Source organism: Montipora foliosa, chromosome 3, assembly GCF_036669935.1.
Source record: "Montipora foliosa isolate CH-2021 chromosome 3, ASM3666993v2, whole genome shotgun sequence".
In the NCBI taxonomy this organism is placed as follows: domain Eukaryota; kingdom Metazoa; phylum Cnidaria; class Anthozoa; order Scleractinia; family Acroporidae; genus Montipora; species Montipora foliosa.
This window is the reverse complement of record NC_090871.1, coordinates 28,058,290-28,066,504: the sequence shown is the minus strand read 5'-3', so window position 1 is coordinate 28,066,504 and position 8,215 is coordinate 28,058,290.

The window sequence follows — 8,215 nt, the reverse complement described above, 5'->3', positions numbered from 1 at the left end:
ATATGTAGCAAACCGGACCGTATAACTGATCAAACATGACCCTCTCGTACACCTTAGACAGTGCAGTTAAAACTGACACAGGACGATAATTCGCTTTATCTCTCTCATCAGATTTCTTATAAATTGGAGAGACATCACTACACTTCCACACCACTGGCCATACGCAATGTTCAATAAAATAATTAATCAGAGTGGTCAGCGGTTGCGCGATGGCCGGGGCAGATATTCGCAACAGTCGATGTGATATATTATCACAACCGATTCCCTTCCTTGGGTTAAGCTTATCCAGAATTTCCATGATATATCCACAGTTTACTGTGTGAAAATTAAACGACTGCTCCAGTTTTGTCTTCTCGCAAATGCTCATAATACTTGGGTGGCCAGTGAAGTCCTCCATATCCATTCTATTGCCATCGCATTCAGCCACCTCACAAAAGAAGTGGTTAAAAGCTTCTACAACCAGCAGAGGAGGATCTGTTATCAACTGCTCATCCTCCAAAAAAAAGATCTGTGAACGCGATTTAGCTTTGCTAGGGAGCAAAGGCTTCATTTTCCTCCCAAAACTCTCCGTGATGTTTAGTATTTATTGAGGCATCCGTGAAAAACGATTTCTGTCCCTTGCGTTTCAGCCATGTCACTTTATTTCTCTGTTTGCTAAAGGCATCCAAGGATGAACCAGAAGGATTTTTAGCATGTGCTTTGAACAGATGATTGCGGTAGGAAATTTCACGCTGTAACTGAGGTGTTATCCAGTCGGCCTGCAAGCAGGCAGACCCTGAGAGTCCAACAATTTAGCAGGGGCACTCTTTACAGGCTTCTTTGCATCAGATGACTTTTTAGAGAACTTCTGAACACGAAAAACATAATTAATCATACAATGAAGGGAATCAGGAGGTAAACTGTGCTTGTCCATTAGTCTAGAGCCAAAATCAGCAACTTCTTTTTTAGACATTCGAACCACATAATCACGAGACAGTTAGGCTAAACTAGAAAGAATAAGAGGATCAATCATTTTTATCACGATGAATACTTGAAACCGTGGTAATGGACGAAAGCGTAGGTGGCACTGAAGCAGCAGACGAAACAGACACATCCTGAAAAGGAAGAGAAGAAGAAACATCACAAACAGGAGAAGGTGGAGAAGGGCCTTCAGCAGGAATATCAGGGACAAAAACAGGAACTTTAGGAACATCAAGAGCGGGAGCAACATCAGACGCAGGAACATCAGAAACAGGAACAGGAACATCGAAAGCAGAAACAGGAGAAGAGGAAGGAGAAGGAGCTGCCGAGGCAACAACCCCGTCATCCACAGTCAGCATCTCATCGTCTTCCTCGAACTGGGAAGTCTCAGAAGAGGCTTCCTCAGGTGGAAGAGCATAGTTAGCACTCAGTCTGGTATCATCTTCAGCGGGCAGGCACACTTGAATGCAAAACCTCTGTTCCTGGGTGAATAGCACCCCAGACCTGCCTTCACTCTCGAGCCATGTGACCGGGCTGAAGACCTCGGCGGCACAGACCAGAGAGACCGGTTTTACGGCAAATAACATAATGGACAGGCTTGCGGGCTTACCAAACACGACAATTAGTCACTGATCGTAACGTGGTTACCATTTTAGAGTGCAGGAAAGTTGGCAAAGGTACTGCGCTGGACTGACGGACCTTCTCCGAAAGACTCGAAAAGAGTTTCAATATCATCATCTGAAACTTCGGAAGGCACATGTAACTTGAACATCACCGCAAACAAGGCCAGACGAGATCAGATCATCGCATGAAACCCGATTCTTAAAAGTCAGACGAACACGTCCGTCCGGCAAAAACTGAAGAGTAGTAAGCTTTTTAGCATCCAATACTCTAAACACACGTAGTAGCACGTCCGACGAGCCATAGACCGTATTCATGAATGGACACCAAGAAATTATTTTTTTGTCCTTGTGTTAATCATCCTCACTAGCCTCACTTAAGAGCAAAGTTTCTCTTGAATTTTGTTCGTGCTAACGAGGCTAGTGAGGATGATGAGCACAAAGACAAAATAATAATTACTTAGCCGCCATTTATGAATACGATCTATAGTTCATATAAACCGATTCTGGGAACTGTAATACCACACTGTCTGGACAGCGAAGGGACGGCAGAGCGGAACTTAATAACAATAGCAATAACAATAAACTTTAGTAACCACGTAAAACACCCAGGAGCGTGAGGCTCGTAACGTGAACGTGAAATAAAAATACAAAAGAAAATTCCTAAACTATTTACAAGATAAAATTTATCAATACAATTCATAAATATTCTAGAACTAAAAGAAGAGAAAAAAAAACAGTTCTAACAGATCTAGACACCAACAGTACTGTGAATGAAGACGGAAAGGTCGAGGAGGGTGTATATCGCAAGGCCACACATACGAGCAAGTATTTAGATTTCCATTCACACAGCCCAGCGCAAAACAAAAGAGCTGTCGTTAAGACCTTACTGGACCGCGCTAAATGTATTCCGTTTACGACGGCACGAAGACGAAGTGAAGAACGACGCGTCATTAACGACCTGAAAGCTAATGGCTATCCTGAAAACTTCATCAAGTTCGTGGTCGATCACCCAAACAGCGCAAAACCAAGGAGAGCCCAAAAGCATAATTATGCATCAATTCCATACATTAAAGATGTATCAGAGCGTATTAGACAGATTTTAAGCCGCGAAAACATTACGACAGCGTTCAAACCTCTAAAAACACTGGGTCATGTTTTCAAAAAACCTAAAGACCTGCCGACAAAAGAACATTTGAAAGGAATTGTCAATAAAGTGAGTTGCAGAACATGCCCCCTTTTACATATGTTGGAGAGAGTAAAAGAAGTTGGAAGTTGGGGCGGGGGCTGAGCACAAACCTGGAACTAATGGGGATGTCGGCTCTGCGGTAAAACAGAATGCCGAAACCACTGGCCACGACATACACCCAAATTATGTGGGCATTTTGGAAACAGTAGTAAAAACCAAGAACAAGTGGCTTTTTCTAGAGTCGTTGCATTCGTTCCTCGACGAAAACTCTGTCAACGAAAGAGCAGCATTCCCAGGGTTTATGCATCGCTGGCTTCCTCCCTCAGGGGTAACGAAAAATGACATCCTTTTTCTATATAGTTGCATTCCGTAACTTGCTGAGTACATTTCTCTGAAGAAGGTCGCAGAAGGCGGCTGAAAATTTAGTTTTTTAACGTTTTTAGATCTGTTTTAACCCCTCTTCTTTTAGAGTTATGAACACAGATCGCTCTTACAGTTTTAATATTCTAGAAACCACCAACTATCTATCAATACAAACATACTATAAAGACTTAATGTAAAAGCTACAAAAATCTATTGGCCCATATTGGCCTGTAGGGCGCGCTTGAAAGAAGGGAGGTCTTTTGCCTCCCTCACCTTGACTGGGATGCCATTCCATAATCTAGCGCAAATATATGAAAATGATTTATGCAAGCACTCTAAATTAAGGGTTCACAGAAGGATCTTTCGCGCGTTGCTAAGGAAGTGAAATGTAACTTCCGGTAACTGACATCATCATATCATGAGCTGACAAGAAAACCCACTCACAAGCAAAAGTCACCGCACAAACTGTTGTTTCCATCGAAGGTTTTTCTTCGCCCTTCCTCGCGCTCGTTCTCAGATCAACTGCGCATGCGTTAACGAACTGACTTCCGGTTTGAGAAAAAAGCTTAATTTCCGACGGTTTTAAATTGAATTAATTTTTTTTACATGGCACGTTTCATCCCCAAATACAGAATATAGCTAAGCATTGATTTTTTAAAATCATCTTTTTTGAAAAAGTTATGGGTATTTCAGTATCGTTTGTGTCTCTAAAAAGAACATTTTTCAAAATAAAAAGAAAACCATGCTTGGCTGGATGCAAAAACGAATACAAATTATCAAACCATCGATTAAATACCCAAATTGCGTAGCACGGACACAAATTTAGAGTTTTCTTTTATTGGTCACGTGACCATGGGCGTGGTATGATGACGTCATATTTAGGGTCATTGGCTTACAAAAGTTGGAAACTGACCAAAATAATACCAAATTCTCTCAAATTACTTAATCATTACATCCTTAGCAACGCACCCCAAAAAATACGTCAGTGGGCCCTTAACAGGTGGCAACTTTAATCGAGAGCCACCAACGCGTACATCATAGTTGACATTCAAAACGTTAAATCGTTCATTGAGATAGCTTGGGCGCTGCCATTCATATATTTATAAAGCACTCGGGCTTGAAAACGTCTTCTTGCCTGTAATGTTTGTAAATGTCCTATCTTTAAAAGATTGCTATATTCCGTTGATTTTGACAAAACCTAAAATAGTTCTTAGTATATAATAATTTGTATCTTCTAGCTTTTTATAAAGCCCATCAGAGATTCCGAGCAATAAAGGGGTACAGTACTCTAAATGTGGCAATATGTACGCCTTATGTAACCTTATCGTAGTAATTTCTGAGGGATGAACTTGCGCAAGCCTTTTTCAACTGCTCTGATATGTGTGTCTTGAAGGACAGCTTGCTATCCATGGCTACTCCCAGGATCTTTAGCCTATCTGTTGTTTTGACATTGGTATTATCTAGATGAAAGTCATAACGATACAACTGGAAGGACCAATGGCCATGGCCTGGGTCTTACTAACATTTACACCTAAATAATTCTGTTGAAAGAGGAGCCCATCACCCGGAACCTCAATCTCCCATATAAACCCTTGGAGACAACCTTTCCCCGTATCTTTACTTTTAGACGTTCAAATTCCCGCGAATTCATTATGCCATCCAATCAAAACAAAGTTAGTGTATGACGTCAGTGTCACGCGTTCGTCTCACAAAATATTCTAAAAATAAAAAGATACGGGCAAAGGCTGACTCAAGGATATAGTCTGGATGGAGGCTCTGGGTGATGGGTTCCTGGTTGAAACCAATTCGATACAATCTCCAAGTCAGAGTTAATTAAGTATTCAAGGGCTAGAGGAGATGCATCAGAAGCGTATGCGGTGATGTCATCTGCATATAGTCTAAGAGAAGTGTCTTTTACAAAGTAATTAAGATCGTTCATATAAACATTAAATAATAGCAGACCTAGCAGAGACCCTTGTGGGAGACCTGTGTTGACTGATCTCCACTGGAAATACACATTATCGAGCTTGACTCTCTGCTTCCTTCCACGGAGATAAGAACTCATCAGGGAAATGGCCCAATCCGATATCCCATAAGCTTTCAACTTGGCAAGCAGCAACGAGTGGCAGATGGAATCAAAGGCTTTGCTCAAGTCAACAGCCACGGCGGCCACACCCTCTCTATTATTAAGACTTTATCTCCAATCTTTTTCAGTAGTGCTGTACAGCAGGAATTATCCTTTAGATAGCCAGACGGGTTAGAAGACAATATGTAGCAAACCGGACCGTATAACTGATCAAACATGACCCTCTCGTACACCTTAGACAGTGCAGTTAAAACTGACACAGGACGATAATTCGCTTTATCTCTCTCATCAGATTTCTTATAAATTGGAGAGACATCACTACACTTCCACACCACTGGCCATACGCAATGTTCAATAAAATAATTAATCAGAGTGGTCAGCGGTTGCGCGATGGCCGGGGCAGATATTCGCAACAGTCGATGTGATATATTATCACAACCGATTCCCTTCCTTGGGTTAAGCTTATCCAGAATTTCCATGATATATCCACAGTTTACTGTGTGAAAATTAAACGACTGCTCCAGTTTTGTCTTCTCGCAAATGCTCATAATACTTGGGTGGCCAGTGAAGTCCTCCATATCCATTCTATTGCCATCGCATTCAGCCACCTCACAAAAGAAGTGGTTAAAAGCTTCTACAACCAGCAGAGGAGGATCTGTTATCAACTGCTCATCCTCCAAAAAAAAGATCTGTGAACGCGATTTAGCTTTGCTAGGGAGCAAAGGCTTCATTTTCCTCCCAAAACTCTCCGTGATGTTTAGTATTTATTGAGGCATCCGTGAAAAACGATTTCTGTCCCTTGCGTTTCAGCCATGTCACTTTATTTCTCTGTTTGCTAAAGGCATCCAAGGATGAACCAGAAGGATTTTTAGCATGTGCTTTGAACAGATGATTGCGGTAGGAAATTTCACGCTGTAACTGAGGTGTTATCCAGGGAAGCTGGTCCCCTCGGACTCGTTTTTTTCTTTACAGGAGCGTGCGCGTCCAACACTTAACAATAAAGAGTACCACAATGGTCCCAAAGGTCTTTAACATCGTCAAAGGCATATGCCGAGTCCCGTGGGACACACCCTCAGTCGTGGAGGAACTCACATTCTTTGAAATTTTTCATACTTCTGTAGACAAACTCGCGCGACTTTGGTCTAGGTGTCTTACTTTTCGGAATAGCGTAAACAAGGTCATGGTCACTTAAACCGAGCTGCAAATTCCCGCATACCGCAAACCTTTCTGGATGGCTAGCCAATACAACGTCGATTAATGTCTTTGTTTTTTCAGCGACGCGTGTCGGGTCCCGTATCTGATTATAAATGCAGAACCTTGAACAAGGCATTTTTGGTCCTACCTTCACTTTCATCTACCATCATGTCCAAATTGCTATCACCAATTACCATGACCTCCTGTCGTCTTCTATACATCATTTCCACGGCCGAAGTTAAAGAGGAAATAAAGTCAGTTGGTTTACAAAGTCTCTGTGATCTATAGCAGGCTTACACAATAAACCTCCAGTTTCTTCTATCTGAAACATCCAAACAAATTGACACTAACGATTCAGGCTCATGTTGTAGTCTACGAAATACACTCAGGTGTTCACGAATAAAGGCCATAAGACCACCTCCTCCTTTCTTTCGATCACGCCTTATAACGCGATAGTTGCGATGGTGGAAAATATCCGCACAGGAGTTATCGATTTTCGTTCCGGCATTATAAACATTATGTCAAATAAAGCTTGATTTAGCATAGCCTTCACTTCGTCAAACTTGCTTTGCACCGAGTTTATATTCAAGTACGATATCTTCAGGTTAGATTTGTAGTAGCTGCAAATATTGTCCTTGTACCATTGAACCGAAGTAGTCTGATCTTGAAGATTTTCTGTTGATAATTCTGTACTACAGTTGAGCGGACTATGACTGCTTTCCTCAAAGAAACTATCCGAGATTTGAGGCATGGTGCAAGGGAAACAAGTCCATGATATGGCATTGTTCCTGTACAGTAACTAGCCAACTCTTTGCGGCTCATTCCCGAACACTTGACATGAAATCCCCTCGTGCAGGCCGAGCACTCGACGCCATTTTGGTTTCTCTTCGAGACTTCTCACAGAAGGAGCAGATTGATTTCGAAGCTCTCTCCCCGGTCTTCTGGGTGCCGGGATTTAACTCAACGTTGCCAGAACGGCGAAGCAAAAAAAAAAACTGAGTGGCGGCTACGGCGTTGTTGTAATACAGGCATCGTCGTCCTGAATACCTGAGACGGACGAATTTAGGACTTGCCAATATTCTTGTGTAATTGTAGTGCGAGGTTAATCCACTAGTCGATTGTTTGCTTTCCTTGGGGCTTACAGTGCAGCTTGTACAATTTATGTGTCACCTGCTCTATGTGGTGGCCAACAACATGCACAAAAGTACGACAACCCAGCACAGGGACCTATCCGCCATCTTGCATGTCTTGTGTAATTTAGGGTTGGGCCCACGCTGTTCCCTCCCGGCAGGTACTTTGTACTTTGCCCAAAAAATAACAAACAAGCCAATTAGTACAACCACAATGACGAAAAGAGTCAGCCTTGTTGGGCCTAATCAGCGTGGCGTAGCTAACACACCAGGCGGGTGTTTTAGGCACTCCTTTAATCATGTGGGAAGGTGGATCACATTAAAAGATCAGTGTCACAATAATGCCGTGGGAGAACAGTTTTGCTGTTCCCAACCCAGATTACCACATGTATGACATGTGAAGCTGCCACTTAAAGGAGTGCCTAAAACACCCATCTGGTATGATGCTGAAAAAGGATCGGGTCCATCAGATGAACATTATTCCTGAGCGCCCTTGCACGGCGCATTTTGTGCTTCCTACCCAAGATACGCCTTTTTCTCAAGTTTTCGATGATTTTAAGAATTACTGTATTCGTGCAGCTGGTGTTAGGTGTTTGCTGCATAGTCCCAATTGTTTTGTATCCGAAACTTTTTCTACTTCCGAATATCGTGATTGTTTTCTTCGTAAGTTATC